Raw genomic sequence first — 19,784 nt, 5'->3', positions numbered from 1 at the left:
CAAGTTGCTGGTGCTGCAGTCCCTCCCTTTCCAACTGGTGGACTCAGCACCTTTCCGAGAAATGATGGCTTGTGCCGCGCCGCGGTGGAGAGTGCCAAGCCGTCATTTCTTTGCCCAAAAGGCAGTGCCAGCCCTGCATTCACATGTAGAAGAGATGGTGGGCCAGTCTTTGAGCATGTCGGTCTCTGCCAAAGTGCACGGCAGCGCCGACGTGTGGAGCTGTAACTACGGTCAGGGACAGTACATGTCATTTACGGCCCACTGGGTGAACGTGGTGCCGGCACAGCCGCACCAGCAACTTGGACAGGTCACGACGCTTTTGCCTCCACGTTTGCACGTCCTTGGTCCAGCAAGCATGTCCGCCTCTACCACCTCTTTTTCCGCCGTGTCCTCAGCCGCCACCCCCGTGCCAAGTCCCATTACCCGACCGGCATATCACATGTGCAGGGCGCAACGGTGTCACGCTGTGCTGCACCTGGTATGCCTTGGCGAACGTAGTCACACAGGGGAGGAACTGCTGAGTGTAATGAACAGAGAAATCGACAGATGGCTGTCTCCGCGGAAACTAAAAATCGGAACCATGTTGACTGACAACGGAAAGAACATGGTGTCTGCTCTGCGTCAAGGAAGGTTGTGCCATGCGCCATGCATGGCTCACGTGTTCAATCTGGTTGTCAAGCGGTTCCTAAAATCCACCATCCCACTGCAAGACATCCTTAAAATGTCACGTAAACTGTGCATGCATTTCAGCCATTCCTACACCGCAAAGAACACCCTCATTGAGCTGCAGCGGCAGAACGGAATTCCACAGCATCGCCTGATCTGCGACGTTGCAACAAGGTGGAATTCAACCCTACACATGTTAGACCGCCTTTACGAGCAGCGAAAGGCCATCACCGATTTCCTGATGTTACAAGCGGATAAAGGTACTCCCCTGTGTAACTTAGATGTCAGCCATTGGCAGCTCATGCGTGACACCTGCCGCTTGCTCAGGCCCTTTGAGGAGGCCACGCTATTCGTGAGTCGGCAGGACTATGGGATGAACGACGTCATTCCTCTGTTGCACGTCCTGGAACAAATGCTGTTAACAATGGCTGGTCAGGGTGCGGTAGACGTGGCGCACAGATCTCAACGCCACATGACCCCTGTGGGGGCAGGACAGGAAGAAGAGGAGGAGGTAGAGGAGGACATTTGTGCTCAGGAATTATTGAGTGAAATGGGTGGTTTTTCCACTCAGCGGACAGGAGTGGAGGAGCAGGAGCATCTGGTAGAGGAGGAGGAGGAGGAGACAGAGGACCCAGACGCACCGTGGCAGTATGCTGTGGAGATGGAGGCAGGGAGTCCCTCGCATTCCTTGGCACAAATGGCCCATAGCATGCTCGGTTGCTTGCGTAGCGACAGCCGAATAATAACCATCAGACAGAGGGATGACTTTTGGCTGTCCACCTTGTTGGACCCTCGCTACCGGTCCAAAATGGTGGCCTTTTTCACACCTGCTGAGAGGGAGGCCAAAATTACGTACTATAAAAACCACCTATGTAGTCAGTTGGTCTCTGCCTTTGTGCGCCAACGTCCATCCTCAGACACTGTGGGCCCTGTGCGCTCGCGTTCCGCTGGCATGGCAGCAGGGGAGGGGTGGGGTGGTAGGAGCAGTGGCAGCTCCACCAGCAGTGGCTGCCTCAGTCTGCAGTCGATGATGAGTAGCTTTCTTCACCAGCGCAGTGAGGAAACTACTAACCAGCCGCAGCAGCAGCAGCAGCATCAGGTGGACCTGGAGCAGGAGCTCAAACAACAGGCTTGGGCCTACTTGGACAGCACCCTGCCAACCGAGGTAGACAATCCCCTTGACTACTGGGCAACGAAACTTGACCTTTGGCCCCAACTAGCTGAATTTGCCCTTGAAAGGCTGTCATGCCCGGCCAGTAGCGTGGCATCGGAGCGCGTGTTTAGTGCGGCAGGAGGTATTGTAACTCCGCGGAGGACACGACTGTCCACCCAAAGTGTGGAGAGACTCACGTTTGTGAAAATGAATCAGGCGTGGATTAGTCTGGATTTCAAACCACCAGTTCCTGACACAACTGACTAAATCCGCCATGAATCATGCCTCAAACATGTGCCACTTTCAGGTCTCCTCACACTGCTGGTGTGTTTAATTTTTTGACATAGGGTGCTGGCAGATTACGGGCCTCCTATAGCTGCTGCCAGGCCCCTAATCTGCCATAGGCCCCTATATACCGCCTCCTCATGCTGCTGCTAGGTCCAGAGTCTCTCATGGGTCCCTGTACGGCCTCCCATTGCTGCTGTCTCCATCGCCACACTCTGCTGCCATGTGCCACTTTCAGGTCTCTTCACACTGCTGGTGTGTTTAATTTTTTGACATAGGGTGCAGGCAGATTACGGGCCTCACATAGCTGCTGCCAGGCCCCTAATCTGCCATGGGCCCCTATATACCGCCTCCTCATGCTGCTGCCAAGTCCAGAGTCTCTCATGGGTCCCTGTACGGCCTCCCATTGCTGCTGTCTCCATCGCCACACTCTGCTGCCATGTGCCACTTTCAGGTCTCTTCACACTGCTGGTGTGTTAAATTTTTTGACATAGGGTGCAGGCAGATTACGGGCCTCACATAGCTGCTGCCAGGCCCCTAATCTGCCATGGGCCCCTATAAACCGCCTCCTCATGCTGCTGCCAAGTCTAGAGTCTCTCATGGGTCCCTGTACGGCCTCCCATTGCTGCTGTCTCCATCGCCACACTCTGCTGCCATGTGCCACTTTCAGGTCTCTTCACACTGCTGGTGTGTTAAATTTTTTGACATAGGGTGCAGGCAGATTACGGGCCTCACATAGCTGCTGCCAGGCCCCTAATCTGCCATGGGCCCCTATATACCGCCTCCTCATGCTGCTGCCAAGTCTAGAGTCTCTCATGGGTCCCTGTACGGCCTCCCATTGCTGCTGTCTCCATCGCCACACTCTGCTGCCATGTGCCACTTTCAGGTCTCTTCACACTGCTGGTGTGTTTAATTTTTTGACATAGGGTGCAGGCAGATTACGGGCCTCACATAGCTGCTGCCAGGCCCCTAATCTGCCATGGGCCCCTATATACCGCCTCCTCATGCTGCTGCCAAGTCCAGAGTCTCTCATGGGTCCCTGTACGGCCTCCCATTGCTGCTGTCTCCATCGCCACACTCTGCTGCCATGTGCCACTTTCAGGTCTCTTCACACTGCTGGTGTGTTTAATTTTTTGACATAGGGTGCTGCAAGATAACGGGCCTCACATAGCTGCTGCCAGGCCCCTAATCTGCCATGGGCCCCTATATACCGCCTCCTCATGCTGCTGCCAAGTCCAGAGTCTCTCATGGGTCCCTGTACGGCCTCCCATTGCTGCTGTCTCCATCGCCACACTCTGCTGCCATGTGCCACTTTCAGGTCTCTTCACACTGCTGGTGTGTTAAATTTTTTGACATAGGGTGCAGGCAGATTACGGGCCTCACATAGCTGCTGCCAGGCCCCTAATCTGCCATGGGCCCCTATATACCGCCTCCTCATGCTGCTGCCAAGTCCAGAGTCTCTCATGGGTCCCTGTACGGCCTCCCATTGCTGCTGTCTCCATCGCCACACTCTGCTGCCATGTGCCACTTTCAGGTCTCTTCACACTGCTGGTGTGTTAAATTTTTTGACATAGGGTGCAGGCAGATTACGGGCCTCACATAGCTGCTGCCAGGCCCCTAATCTGCCATGGGCCCCTATATACCGCCTCCTCATGCTGCTGCCAAGTCCAGAGTCTCTCATGGGTCCCTGTACGGCCTCCCATTGCTGCTGTCTCCATCGCCACACTCTGCTGCCATGTGCCACTTTCAGGTCTCTTCACACTGCTGGTGTGTTTAATTTTTTGACATAGGGTGCAGGCAGATTACGGGCCTCACATAGCTGCTGCCAGGCCCCTAATCTGCCATGGGCCCCTATATACCGCCTCCTCATGCTGCTGCCAAGTCTAGAGTCTCTCATGGGTCCCTGTACGGCCTCCCATTGCTGCTGTCTCCATCGCCACACTCTGCTGCCATGTGCCACTTTCAGGTCTCTTCACACTGCTGGTGTGTTTAATTTTTTGACATAGGGTGCTGCAAGATAACGGGCCTCACATAGCTGCTGCCAGGCCCCTAATCTGCCATGGGCCCCTATATACCGCCTCCTCATGCTGCTGCCAAGTCCAGAGTCTCTCATGGGTCCCTGTACGGCCTCCCATTGCTGCTGTCTCCATCGCCACACTCTGCTGCCATGTGCCACTTTCAGGTCTCTTCACACTGCTGGTGTGTTAAATTTTTTGACATAGGGTGCAGGCAGATTACGGGCCTCACATAGCTGCTGCCAGGCCCCTAATCTGCCATGGGCCCCTATATACCGCCTCCTCATGCTGCTGCCAAGTCCAGAGTCTCTCATGGGTCCCTGTACGGCCTCCCATTGCTGCTGTCTCCATCGCCACACTCTGCTGCCATGTGCCACTTTCAGGTCTCTTCACACTGCTGGTGTGTTAAATTTTTTGACATAGGGTGCAGGCAGATTACGGGCCTCACATAGCTGCTGCCAGGCCCCTAATCTGCCATGGGCCCCTATATACCGCCTCCTCATGCTGCTGCCAAGTCTAGAGTCTGTCATGGGTCCCTGTACGGCCTCCCATTGCTGCTGTCTCCATCGCCACACTCTGCCATGTGCCACTTTCAGGTCTCTTCACACTGCTGGTGTGTTAAATTTTTTGACATAGGGTGCAGGCAGATTACGGGCCTCACATAGCTGCTGCCAGGCCCCTAATCTGCCATGGGCCCCTATATACCGCCTCCTCATGCTGCTGCCAAGTCCAGAGTCTCTCATGGGTCCCTGTACGGCCTCCCATTGCTGCTGTCTCCATCGCCACACTCTGCTGCCATGTGCCACTTTCAGGTCTCTTCACACTGCTGGTGTGTTTAATTTTTTGACATAGGGTGCAGGCAGATTACGGGCCTCACATAGCTGCTGCCAGGCCCCTAATCTGCCATGGGCCCCTATATACCGCCTCCTCATGCTGCTGCCAAGTCTAGAGTCTCTCATGGGTCCCTGTACGGCCTCCCATTGCTGCTGTCTCCATCGCCACACTCTGCTGCCATGTGCCACTTTCAGGTCTCTTCACACTGCTGGTGTGTTAAATTTTTTGACATAGGGTGCAGGCAGATTACGGGCCTCACATAGCTGCTGCCAGGCCCCTAATCTGCCATGGGCCCCTATATACCGCCTCCTCATGCTGCTGCCAAGTCCAGAGTCTCTCATGGGTCCCTGTACGGCCTCCCATTGCTGCTGTCTCCATCGCCACACTCTGCTGCCATGTGCCACTTTCAGGTCTCTTCACACTGCTGGTGTGTTTAATTTTTTGACATAGGGTGCAGGCAGATTACGGGCCTCACATAGCTGCTGCCAGGCCCCTAATCTGCCATGGGCCCCTATATACCGCCTCCTCATGCTGCTGCCAAGTCTAGAGTCTCTCATGGGTCCCTGTACGGCCTCCCATTGCTGCTGTCTCCATCGCCACACTCTGCTGCCATGTGCCACTTTCAGGTCTCTTCACACTGCTGGTGTGTTTAATTTTTTGACATAGGGTGCTGCAAGATAACGGGCCTCACATAGCTGCTGCCAGGCCCCTAATCTGCCATGGGCCCCTATATACCGCCTCCTCATGCTGCTGCCAAGTCCAGAGTCTCTCATGGGTCCCTGTACGGCCTCCCATTGCTGCTGTCTCCATCGCCACACTCTGCTGCCATGTGCCACTTTCAGGTCTCTTCACACTGCTGGTGTGTTTAATTTTTTGACATAGGGTGCAGGCAGATTACGGGCCTCACATAGCTGCTGCCAGGCCCCTAATCTGCCATGGGCCCCTATATACCGCCTCCTCATGCTGCTGCCAAGTCTAGAGTCTCTCATGGGTCCCTGTACGGCCTCCCATTGCTGCTGTCTCCATCGCCACACTCTGCTGCCATGTGCCACTTTCAGGTCTCTTCACACTGCTGGTGTGTTTAATTTTTTGACATAGGGTGCAGGCAGATTACGGGCCTCACATAGCTGCTGCCAGGCCCCTAATCTGCCATGGGCCCCTATATACCGCCTCCTCATGCTGCTGCCAAGTCTAGAGTCTGTCATGGGTCCCTGTACGGCCTCCCATTGCTGCTGTCTCCATCGCCACACTCTGCCATGTGCCACTTTCAGGTCTCTTCACACTGCTGGTGTGTTTAATTTTTTGACATAGGGTGCAGGCAGATTACGTGCCTCACATAGCTGCTGCCAGGCCCCTAATCTGCCATGGGCCCCTATATACCGCCTCCTCATGCTGCTGCCAAGTCCAGAGTCTCTCATGGGTCCCTGTACGGCCTCCCATTGCTGCTGTCTCCATCGCCACACTCTGCTGCCATGTGCCACTTTCAGGTCTCTTCACACTGCTGGTGTGTTAAATTTTTTGACATAGGGTGCAGGCAGATTACGGGCCTCACATAGCTGCTGCCAGGCCCCTAATCTGCCATGGGCCCCTATATACCGCCTCCTCATGCTGCTGCCAAGTCTAGAGTCTGTCATGGGTCCCTGTACGGCCTCCCATTGCTGCTGTCTCCATCGCCACACTCTGCCATGTGCCACTTTCAGGTCTCTTCACACTGCTGGTGTGTTTAATTTTTTGACATAGGGTGCAGGCAGATTACGGGCCTCACATAGCTGCTGCCAGGCCCCTAATCTGCCATGGGCCCCTATATACCGCCTCCTCATGCTGCTGCCAAGTCCAGAGTCTCTCATGGGTCCCTGTACGGCCTCCCATTGTTGCTGTCTCCATCGCCACACTCTGCTGCCATGTGCCACTTTCAGGTCTCTTCACACTGCTGGTGTGTTTAATTTTTTGACATAGGGTGCAGGCAGATTACGGGCCTCACATAGCTGCTGCCAGGCCCCTAATCTGCCATGGGCCCCTATATACCGCCTCCTCATGCTGCTGCCAAGTCCAGAGTCTCTCATGGGTCCCTGTACGGCCTCCCATTGCTGCTGTCTCCATCGCCACACTCTGCTGCCATGTGCCACTTTCAGGTCTCTTCACACTGCTGGTGTGTTTAATTTTTTGACATAGGGTGCAGGCAGATTACGGGCCTCACATAGCTGCTGCCAGGCCCCTAATCTGCCATGGGCCCCTATATACCGCCTCCTCATGCTGCTGCCAAGTCCAGAGTCTCTCATGGGTCCCTGTACGGCCTCCCATTGCTGCTGTCTCCATCGCCACACTCTGCTGCCATGTGCCACTTTCAGGTCTCTTCACACTGCTGGTGTGTTAAATTTTTTGACATAGGGTGCAGGCAGATTACGGGCCTCACATAGCTGCTGCCAGGCCCCTAATCTGCCATGGGCCCCTATATACCGCCTCCTCATGCTGCTGCCAAGTCCAGAGTCTCTCATGGGTCCCTGTACGGCCTCCCATTGCTGCTGTCTCCATCGCCACACTCTGCTGCCATGTGCCACTTTCAGGTCTCTTCACACTGCTGGTGTGTTAAATTTTTTGACATAGGGTGCTGGCAGATTACGGGCCTCCCATTGCTGCTGCCAGACATGTAATCTGCCATGGGCCCCCGTACCGACTCCTCATGCTGTGACGTTGCAACAAGGTGTAATTCAACCCTACATATGTTAGACCGCCTTTACGAACAGCTAAAGGCCATCACAGATTTCCTGATGTTAAAAGCGGATAAAGGTACTCCCTGTGTAACTTAGATGTCAGCCATTGTCAGCTCATGTGTGACACCTGCGCTTGCTCAGGCCCTTTGAGGAGGCCACGCTATTCGTGAGTCGGCAGGACTATGGGATGAATGAGGTCAAATCGGCCATGGGCCCCCGTACCGCCTGTTCACGCTGATGCTGGTCCCACAGTGTGACCTGGGTCCCTGTACGGCCTCCCATTGCTTCCACTCTGCCATGTACCTCTTTGAAATCTCCTCACACTCCTGCGGTTGTCCATTTTGTCATAGGTTGCTGGCAGATTAGCGGCCTTCCATAGGTGCCGCCAGGCCCCATATCGACCATGGGCCCCCGTACCTCCTGGTCACGCTGCTGCTGAGCCCACAGTGTGACCTGGGTCCCTGTACGGCCTCCCATTGCTTCCACTCTGCCATGTGCCACTTTGAAATCTCCTCACACTCCTGCGGTTGTCCATTTTGTCAAAGGTCGCTGGCAGATTACAGGCCTTCCATAGGTGCCACCAAGCCCCATATCGGCCATGGGCCCCCGTACCGCCTGGTCACGCTGCTGCTGGGCCCACAGTGTGACCTGGGTCCCTGTACCGCCTCCCATTGCTCCCACTCTGCCATGTGCCACTTTCAGGTCTCCTCACGCTCCTGCTGGTTTCCATTTTGTCATAGGTTGCTGTATGGCCTCCCATTGCTGCTGCCTCCACCGCCACACTGTGGCTCCAAACACTGGTTTTGGCCCCGTGACTGGCCAAAGGAGTGAAGTGTGCAGTGATTCTAAGATCGACGGCACTCATCTGCATGTCATACTGACAGACAGTATTATTTCTCTTCCCCAGCAGACTCCAAGGGCATTTAAATTAAAGGTACAGTGTTCTGCACTAATATTAAGTCTCTCTGAAGCCTAGAAACACCCTTTTTTAAGTTAAATTCACAGCGAATTTATTCGACTCGAATCGAATATTGTCCACGAATTCGCCGAATCAGTCGAATCGAATTTTTCATTTCTTCGCTCATCTCTACTCATAATCATTCATTCTTTGTTATGGGCTTTGTGGATTTCATTGCTTTTGGATTCACATTGTCTTGTATGGAGAAGAAATTAAATTCAGAAGCAAACAAATACCCAAACACATGATCCAAGCATGGCAAAACATCTGCTGTTAAGCCAAAAGCCACTGAGTCTTTGTCACATGTACTATCTACACCTCTATTTCTCAAACCTTTTAATATAAAGGAACCCTTGAAATGATTTTTATGTCTCTGAGATCCCCTGCTAAATTATTACATTTATAGCTCACATTTGTGTGGTCAGTAAGTTGTAAATATAATAATATATAAAATCATGCATTAAGAATGTAGTGTAGCATATTTGACACCCAGAGCAGATAGATTTTTGATTTTGGGTTTATTACTGCTTTAGGAAGTAGCATTTGCAATGTTACAGTAGTACTGTTATTACTTACAATAGTAAGATAGGTAGTAGGGGTGAAGGGAAGGGTAAGTTTGGTTGAGGAAGGAAGGTAAAGATGAGGGCTAGATATGATGGGTGTAAAATAAGAGAAAAATATACAAAAAGAAAGATGTAAGGGCAAGAAAATAAGAAGAAAAAAAAAAAAAGTGGGTGCTTTGTTAAAGCGGATAGTAGGCTTTTCTATGACCTCACTATGATTTGGTAGTCAGAAAGATTTGTGTGTTCATGGTTTGTTGGCTTCTGGTTAAAGTTTGTATGGGCTTGTGTAGTAAGGCTTCACGTTTTTTTTTTTTTACAAGATTACAGAAAAGTACAATTTGAATTAAGATATACAGTATATACAAATCCAAAGTCTGTGCACTCAGAGGCAAGTCTACCAATTATGTGTCATGGTTTATAGGAGGGCTCAGCCTCTGAAGCAGTTAATAGTGTATACATGTAGACAGATGCATGGAAGTCTAAAATCATCAGAGGAGCAAAAATATTCATAGAACTTTTAGGTATAGCTGACCAGATGTTCATACAACTTTCTTTGGTTAGGGTAGACCTAAGCTCCTCAAACAATTTAGTTTGGTATGTGATATGTATGAGTATTGCTTGCGTAAATTAATGATTGGATGAAGAATATGAGGCCAGGTTGGGGGTCACTTCTGTATCTATTTTTAAAAGGTGTAAGTAAAAATGGGTGTCTGGGCTTTGATCAAGGATCGCATATTATGTCACATATTGAATATAGAATATAAAAATTCTCTGCTCGGGACTTTGTGGGAATCCTAAGTTGTGCAAAGGATCTCAAGCCCCTAAGGTTTGTGTGGTGGATGTACATCTAGGTAACCGTTAGTGTGCAACTAATGACATGGTTTATCTTGGCCTGGGGGAAATAATGGACAAAGCAAAAAGGTAAGTACGAGAAGATGTGGCAAAAGTAGTTTACCAGACTATTTGATTGAATCCCAGGATTTCAATGTAAAATAATAAGACTCATAGCTTTAGGGTATAGATGTGGGGGTAGCTAGACCAGATTGGGAAAGGGCCAGAATCTACTGCTTTGGGAGATACCCAGAAGGGTAATTCATGTCAGCTTTGTAGATGGACTAGAGGGTGCTTTGTTGGTCAATTCACAATTTTTAGATTTAAACTCTGAGGACTTACGTCTACCTCTAGTTAAGTGTATGTCCTTAACTATTTTACTATGACAGGGGTTCCAAAACTTTTAAAAGAAGGGGCCATTTCACTGTCTGTCACACTGTTTTGGGACTGGACTGTGGTCAGTAGAAGTTAAAAAATGCCCCATGTCAGTAATCAGTGGGAGTACAAAATGCCCCTGCTTTGGTGGTCATTTGGATTATAAAATGTCCCAACATCAGTTAACAGTGCAATTAAAGCATGGTATGAATGGGAGTAAAAATTGTACCTGCCTCTGTGGGACTGATAAATGCCCAGTGTCACTAGTCAGTGAGAGCATTAAATACTCACTGTCAGGGGAGTAATAAATGCCCCTGTGGCACGTGGCATACATCGACTCCCTCTAGTTTTCAATGAAAAAGCTCTGTATGCAGACCATTCTTATTGCAGAGGCCAACCTACAGCAACTAGAAAGCCATAAGCATGCCACAGGCCATAATTTTGAGATTACTGTTTTACATCATCCTGATGTGCTTTTGCATATACCTGTCCCAGGTAGCTAAATCTATATGGTTGCAGGTTGGTACCAAGTTCTACATGACCTTGGATCTGAACTTACAAAAAATACAGGCTGTTCTCAATACTAGTATGTGCATTTCTCAGAGAAAGATATCATCTAGAACAGGGCTTAAAATTTCAAGTCCTGAGCTACTAGCCAGGCCTTAAGAGTTACTCGCCACCAACAAACACAAGCAAACAGAGATACCTGTACACACACACAGACATGTACACACACACACACACACACATATACACACACAGAAACATGTACACACATGCACAGAGACACGTACACACACACATACAGCAACATGTATATACACAGGCACGTACAGACATGCATACACACAGATACATGTACATACACAGAAATACACATGCACAGACACATGTACATGCACACAGACACATGTACATACAGACACATTTATACACAGACACATGTACATACATACACACAAACATACACACACATGTACATGCACACACACAGACACATGTACACACACAGACACATGTACAGATACACACATGTACATACACACAGACACATGTACATACAAACACACACACATGTACACGTACACACCCCCCCCCCCATAGAAAGTTGCAGTACTTCGTTGTTCACTCACAGAGCCGGGTACTGCACTCTAGGGGGAGGCAAAGAGCACAGCACACACTCCTTCCTTTGCTTTCACTGTGCTCAGCTATTGAGCAGTCTGACGGCTCCCAGTGCCAATGACAGATCCGGCCTGAGTTCCGAGCCTGCTCAGCAAGACGGCCGCAGGGGACACACTCGCCCCCACCATAATTTTCAATCGCCATTGGCGTGCAGGCGAGTGGAAATTTCAAGCCCTGATCTAGAATCATATCCACAGATGATGCATCTTTTGGCTACTTGTAGTAATATCTGTATCACGAAGAATGAATAGACCTAATGATAATTGACAAGTACTGTGTACCTTGTGACCATAATGCTGTTCTCCCAAAGTTTGCCAATAGAATTGATCTCACTCTGTACTTAATGAGATTAACATAGCTCAGGAAACAAAATTAATACCACACAGCTATAAATTATAAGAAGAAAAAAAGTAGTATTGACCAAAGGGTGAATGAGCCTTGATTCCATGGGGCTGGTCCACTCCAGTAGTTGCATTACAGCACAGCAGCTGGTGTGCAGTGCCATCCTGCTGGGATCAGCACAGTAATGATGTGCTGATCTCAGCGGTTCACACTGTTTCCTTTTTTAAAAATTGAACTTTATTGCGATGTCACAAAGACACCTTGCAAAGTTCAATTGCAGTCCACGCGGTGAGAGGCATAAAAAGTATGGAATGCAATTCTTTTTCTCAGCACACTGTGCCTGCACACCACCGCAAAGCAGTAGTGTGAACCAGGCACATAGGAGAGAAGGCATTTTGCCTTGTCCATGTGGTGGGACTGCACTGGAATAGCCACCCAACGCAGTCGCACCGCATCTGGTGTGAATATATCCTTAGTGGTTTTTAGGTCATATAGAGCCTATCTATACTGCTGCACCTCCAGACATTAATATGCGTGTCTGTTTCTCTTTATTTCCTTTTTAGAATATTTGCTTCCATGTGTTTTACCTCAGATGATAATATAGCTGTGAAGTAAATAGTAAATGCTGTGGACCTAATTTAGTGTTGCCGCATGTGACATTTTGCAAATGGATGCCATTTTAAGCCTATTTATCCCGAAATGTACTGTAGTGAATAAAATAAGCAAAGCAAGTGAAATGTATAAATCACTCCAAATGACAGATATTGCTGATGTGTTTATTAGGAAGGCACATCATAAATCATTTTTCACATCTACTCTGGAGCATGCAAAAGTTTCTAGAAGGAAAAGGATCAGAATGTTTACTTACGCAGAAACTGAAAAACAGAATAATTGATGCTTTATTTTTTTTTTACATACAGTATAGGTGATGATCATAGAATGGGGGCAGCTAAAATGGGGGTTGCTGTGGCTTAAACCAAGTCTAAACCATGGGAAATGGGGTCCACACTACAATCCACTGTTCCTATCAAGTGAAAATGTTTTTCCTAATCCAAGCTGATAATGAAGGGAGCCTTGGCTTTCACTTAAAGAGTCAATGGAGGCACAACTGGATTATCTGTTCTTCTGCTAGCCAGAGGTGACTGAAGACCTATGACCTATAATTTCCCTTACATTCACCTATGCACCCCACTCTGGCTTTGAGAGAAAAGGGTGATTATCTGTGCAGCTATGTAGGGAAGTTCACATACTAATCTCTTTCTGTAGGGTAAGAATGTGTTGCAGGTTCTGGACCTCTTCAGGGCAATCCATCTCAGTTTGTCCAGGGCAGTATCTCTTCTTTGGACAGTATCTTCCTCTTCAGGATAGTCTCTCAGTTTGCCTGTGGCAGTCTCTAACTCTCTATAGGCATCCTTTTTAGAGTCTTTTACTCTAAACACAACTCTTCTAGCTTGGCAGATTCTAATCAAAATGGAGATGAACTAATAAGAAATAAAACAATGCTAACAAGATGTCAGGATTGTTCATGACCACCAAAATTGGGTGTACAGGTTTCGTAACTACACAAACGTGACAGGAAACAAGTGTAGCACCCTCCTAGATAGGTGCTAGGTTAGGTAAATTAAGGTCTTTAGCTCATCTGTAATCAGTAGAGAAGCTTGTGATTGCTTTGGTCAGCTCTGAATTTCACTGGTTGTGGGTCTGCCTTCTAGATGCTTCTGGAAAGTAGTGGACTGGGAGAGTCAAATCTGCAGGCTGAATATTTATTTGGTCCCAGACAATCCTGGGGGGAGGATGCCCAGGAGGTGGCTGGGAGAGGGCATAAATAATTTGGGGTCTAGAGCAGAGGGGTTTCTGTCCAGGAGGAACAGTTTCCAACCTGCTGGGCTGCTGCCCTTCTGGGCAGATCAGCTATGCTTCTTCATTTGCTCACCAAGGTCCCAGCTGCATTAGCTGGGGGGGGCTATTCTACTGAACTTTGCTGGAGCTGACTGAGGGATTTATCTAGGGATCTGATCTGAAGAGTTCACAGGAGATTTGTCTGGCTGATATTGGAAGGAGGGATCCAAATATCCAAGGACATTAGTGAGTACAGACCAATGTGTAAGATACCAATGGCTGTGTGCCACTGCTATCCTTCTTGCATTAGTGTCAGCCTGTGCTTAAAGGTGGACATTCCTTATGGTGTCCCTGTGTAGGTCAGTCCATTATTTGCTGCTTCAAGGACTATGTCAGTAAGCTTTGAGAAAGAGACCTCAAGTTACTACGTTGACCTATAGGAATATCCCACATTTAACCTGCACTCATCCAAGTTCAAGTTTAATAAAGCATCAGAAAAAGGATATACCTAGACTAATTATTGAGCCAGAAAACTGACTGAGACTGTGTGCCTGGCTGAGGATACACTAGCTTGGAAAAGAACTTGGGATCACTCAGCGGGCCCTTTAGCAGCACATGTGGACTTTGGCAAATTTAAAAAAAAATTGTAGATCATTTATACTGGAGAAGAGGTTCACTTCTACAAAAATGTACCTGAAACAAACTGCAATGGTTTGGCCAAAAAGGAGGCACAATACCAGAGATAATGATTTTTAGAGAATTTAAAAAGATGAGTATTATGTCACAAACAAAAATGTATTGTTCATGACTAAAAACAAAATGGGATGTTGTGAATAAATCCATGTGTGCAAAAGCTACAGAAAAGGTTATTGGTAAACCTTTTAAAGCTCCACTAGTAATTCTAAACCTGCATAATGATCTCTTCATGTTTTCCTTCATAAAGTATACTGTAATAGAATTTGTAGTTCCTTTCATGACTTGGACCATTGTATCTTTATGCACATTGAGTCCTGACTGGCATTGCATTTTGCCTGGTTTATTTTGTTATAGAGCATTGGAATATTCCTTTACTAAGAAATAATTGTTTCTTGTCTGTAAGATGACAGAAATTCATGTAATGGAAATGAAAGGTACTAGACCTTGGATTTCATAGCATCTGACACTCCATGCTTATGAAAGTGACATGTTCTTTTACATGAGAATGCTGTCAATGTCAACTTTATATGTTAGAAGTGCAAGGTATGCTGTATAAGTCAGTTTATTAGAAACAGCTTAATGTGGAAAACAGTGTATTACTCTTTTTTCTCTTCTGTTCTTACTGATAATTAATCACATTGCAATCAGCAAAATTGTTAGACACCCCCATATCCAATATTACTGTACATACTCTATATCATAATGTAACTAGCATTGCTACACATTTTCCTGTTATTTCTATCCTTTCTTGCCATTCTTGTGCTAGCAAGGGACACAAGGGGCAATGTTTTCCCTTAGTGCCGTTCAGTCATTGGATAGATATTCAAGTGTGGTTGTAGTCCAGGTTCATTTGGAACAGAGACTAGTCACTAGTGGTGCACCATAAGACGGTACCCAAAGGATTGGTGAGAAAGGCCAGTGTTTTTTCTGATGATACAGAGGCATGCAATAGGGCTGATATTCCTGGAGGTGTTTGTAACACGGTACATGACTTGGCATAGCAGGAAGCTTTACCAAGGCCACAAAAACAGCTGTTCAAAGTTTCTAAATGCAAAGTAATGCACTTAGGGAAAAAAATCTTCTAATAGAGTATAATATAAGATACAGTGCTGGCCAGAACTACAGAGGAAACAGATTTGGGAGAACTTATTTCAGTTGATTGCAAAATGAGCGAACAGTATGGCTAGGCAGTGAAAAATATTTTATGAAATAAAGAACTTTTGATTTTAAAACTGTTTACACTATGGAAGTGTCTTTGGCTTAATGTCAGTCCTGATTGGAGGAAGAATTAAGGAGCAAACCTGGAATAAAATCTGAAGAGGTGGAAGGGAGCAATAGATGGTGGGTTCCTGGTTGCCTGGTGGAGATGGGGATGACCTGGATATTCTACTGATTTCTGTCACCTCATAAGAATCTGGTGAGCCTTCCATTCAGCTAAAGTGTCTGGGATCTGTATATTTAAAGGGGTAATTACATATATGCTGTTATGTAAGTATAATACTTTAGATAGTTATGATCCTTTTTTTCAAAACTTGCTATACTATCAGATTGTTGCCCTCCAGAGTATTTACCCCCTTCCTGACCAGGCCATTTGCGATACAGCTCGGTGTTACTTTAACTGACAATTGTGCGGTCATGCAACACTGTACATAAATGCAATATATGTCCTTTTTTCCCACAAATAGAGCTTTCTTTTGGTGATATTTGATCACGGTTTTTATTTTTTGTGCTATAAACAAAAAAAGACAGACAATTTTGAACAAAAAAATAATATTTTTGATTTTTTTGCTATAAAACATATCCAATAAAAAATGTTAAAAATTTCATTACGTCATAAATTTAGGCCAAAATGTATTTTGCTATGTGACTTTGCTAAAAAAAATATGTGTAAATTAATTGGTCTACGTGAAAGTTATAGCATCTACAAATCGCAGTATATATACTAGAATTGAATTTTTTTTTTATAGTAGTAATGGTGGCGATCAGCGACTTATAGTGGGACTACGGTGGACATTCTGACACTGGGTAGGAACTGACTAACTGCCACTGACATCCCTAGTGGCACTGTACAGTGATCAGTGCTACTAAAAAGCACTGACACTGTACTTATGACACTGGTCAGGAAGTGGTTAACATCTGGGGTGATCAAAGGGCTAACCATGTCCATGTGCTGTGTGTGTTTCACATTATGTGCTGTGTGTGTTTTACTATGGAGACATGCTGGTTTGCATTTCTCTGCTGTGCAGAGAAATACAAAGCAGCATGTCCTGTCAGCCTTCCTCGATGATCACCGAATGCCAGTGGGGAATTGCCAGCTGGGTCCCAGTGACTGACATCTCTAGCCGCCAATAGTGGCATGGGTAGGGCGGCTCGCACGCATGACCCTTACCCAGAAATGCAAATCATGTATATATATATGAGTGGATGAGGAGTGAAGGAAAGGAGGTGGTGGTTGTTGTGGTCCTGTATACATGTGAAAAATTGTAGTGAAGAGGGGATTAGCCTTTGTCCTTTTGACCATATGTGGCCTGCACTTTGTGGACTTGCTTAGAGATAGCGAATTATAAGAATCTGGTGAGCCTTTCATCTACCTACAGCTAGTGTTAGACTTGATGTTCAAATTGAACGGATGTTCGGCTTGAAAATCGGCCATTCGTATTTTTGCCAAACACACAAACGGTAAGGGCCCGCCTGCCGAGCACCCCACAATGCACTGCACTCTCACAGTGAATTGTGAGAGCTATGATTGGCCAAAGCAATACATCTAACCATGGGTCAGGTGCAATGCTTTTTCCATTCACAGCACAATGCACTGTGAGAGCGATGACTGGCCAAAGTCACGGTGACTCATGGCTCACGGCTAAGTCCATGCCCCATACTATGTAAGGCTGCTTACACTGCCGCCCTATGCAATGTGTTGCTGGACACTGCCAAAGACAGAGGGCAGAAAACTCTCCCTGAAAACTAAAAAAATAATAATAATAATAAAAAAATTAATAATATAAAAAAAACAAATAAAATAAAACAAAAAAATACATTAAAAATGTTTTAAAATACATTAAAAAGAAACAGTGTGGGTTCCCCTCTAATCCATACCAGGCCTTTTAGGTCTGGTAGGAAGGTTAGGAGGGACCCCACAGTAAAAAAAAAAAACAAAGTGCGCGTGGTTCCCCCTAAAAGCCATACCAGGCCCTCTTGACCTGGTAGAACTTTTAAGAGAAACCCCACTTCCCAAAAATGGGGGGGAGTGCATGGGGTTCCCCCTAAAAGCCATGCCAGGCCCTTTAAGCCTGGTAGGACTTTTAAGGGGAACCCCATCTCCCTTTAAATGTCCTTAGAAATAGCGTGAACTCTGATGCTGCCCCCTCCTCTTGTGAATGAGTAAGGAGTACTTGTACCCATACCCATTCACTAAAGGGTTACATTTAGAAAGAGTAAAGATGCCAGACTTTTGAAAAATTCCTTTAATTGAACAAAAAACAAAAAGGATAAGGAAGGATAAGTTAGATAATGGGTGAAAGTTGTTTAAATTGTTCAGAGCCATGTTGGATTTTTTTATGGTATATACACTAGATGCAACAATATTAATTCATGTATGTTTTGCAAATTAATAAAAAACTGATTGTTCTTGAACAAAAGAGCAATGGAGATATAAGGTCTTTATTTAAAATAAAACAGTTCCAGGGGCAGACTGACAACTCATGGGGCTCCCAGGCAATAGGGGATCATGGGGCCCCTGTGTCCTTGCCCAGACTCAAAAAAGCCTACGAAAAAGGTACCATTGGCATCTCATTGGGCCCCCTACTGACCCCGGGCCCTCGGGCAGTGCCTGAGTTTACAAATGGTCAGTCCGCCCCTGAACAGTTCATTAGAAAAGATGGCAATATGACATAATCCAAAAATCGTTAGCATCACAAGGTGTCTACACATATCATGGCTTTGTGTAAACTTTTATTTTTCTGCACACCCTGTCAACCCCTATGTATGGGTCACTCTGTATGCAAATGTTGACCTCTCCTTCAGTTGTAGTACAGACATAACAAATGATCTGGCCCTTTCCACGCAGGACGGACTCCGCTAGTGGGGAATGCGTCTGCTGAACCCCTCTGAAAAACTGACAGGCAGACCCAATCCGTGCACTCATGTGGGGCCAAATACAATACAACACACATATTTAAGTGGTCTCAGTTGTGCGATATGGAGAAGAGTGAGCTCTGACCTGAAGGTAATGTCAACATTTTCTTTGCAAGCAGGGTAAGGGTTCCCGAGGTACTCAAGAATTAAGTTTACACATGTAGCACCCTCCTAGTACAGCTGGGGGGAGCTAGGCCCTAATAGTTAGATAGGGGATGTTAGCAGCTCAGGTGTAATAGCCAGAAGGGTCAAATTGTGGTCAGGGCTGAGAGACTCTGCAAGCCAGCCCCTCTGGAATTTCCCCCTGTTCTGAGGCTTTCGGAGAAGGGCCTTGGAGGCAGCGGGTGGATCTGAGGAGTGGCTGGCTGCTCTCTTGAAGGACCTCAGCCAATCCCCAACAGAAGGTTTGGCAAGTGCCTTAAAAGTGTAAGAGCCTGCTCAGTGGCAGAAGTGGAGTGGAGAGGAGTGTGAGGAGTCAGGCAGAAGATGTGAGGCTGGAGGAGTAAGACTGCAAGGAGGCTTAGTGGGATGGGGCATGACTTCGAGCCTGGAGCTGGAAAGTAGGAAAACTCTGGACTCACTGGCCCTGTATGGCAGGGAAGAAGCAGCCCAGTTCATAGGCCCTGCCCTGCCCTGCCCTTCTTCCCTGCCCTGTATGGCAGGGAAGAAGCAGCCCAGTTAATAGGCCTGGTAACGGCAGCCAACCCGCAAGCGTTACAGGACAGGAGTACACCTGCACCCCCTGGGTGGATAAGGGAAGGAGTACTCTGGTGGAAAACCAGATTGGCTCCATACTAGTGGCCGTTCACCATTTTAAAGAAAAGGAGCCAGATTCCCTGCTCAGGAAGAAAGTCTCCAGATTGCTGGGTGAAGAGGAGTTCATCTATGGTCTGGGGTGGTGTATCTAGGGGCTAGCACTCCAACAGAGACCGCATCAGAGAAGAGAAGCTTGTGAATAGTTCCCAGAAGTTTGTCCTCAATTATTGATTCCCTTGGGCATCCTATAAACTCTCAATAAAACAACAAAACCAATGCTCAAGGACTGGTTTCAGTCTGTGAATGCAAGCTTGTGTGGAAAATGCTGAATGACTAGCTGTGTGGGACTATAGGGGGACCCAAATTCATCAGCAATCCCTAAGGGGGTAGTGCTACACACAAATTATGTACTATTTGTATATTATGTTGGATTGCATCTAGACT

The sequence above is a fragment of the Staurois parvus genome, unplaced genomic scaffold, assembly GCF_062004578.1.
Source record: "Staurois parvus isolate SC_StPar_1 unplaced genomic scaffold, SC_StPar_1.0 ptg000544l, whole genome shotgun sequence".
Lineage (NCBI taxonomy): Eukaryota > Metazoa > Chordata > Amphibia > Anura > Ranidae > Staurois > Staurois parvus.
The sequence above is the reverse complement of the archived record's forward strand: the minus strand, read 5'-3'. Positions refer to the sequence as shown.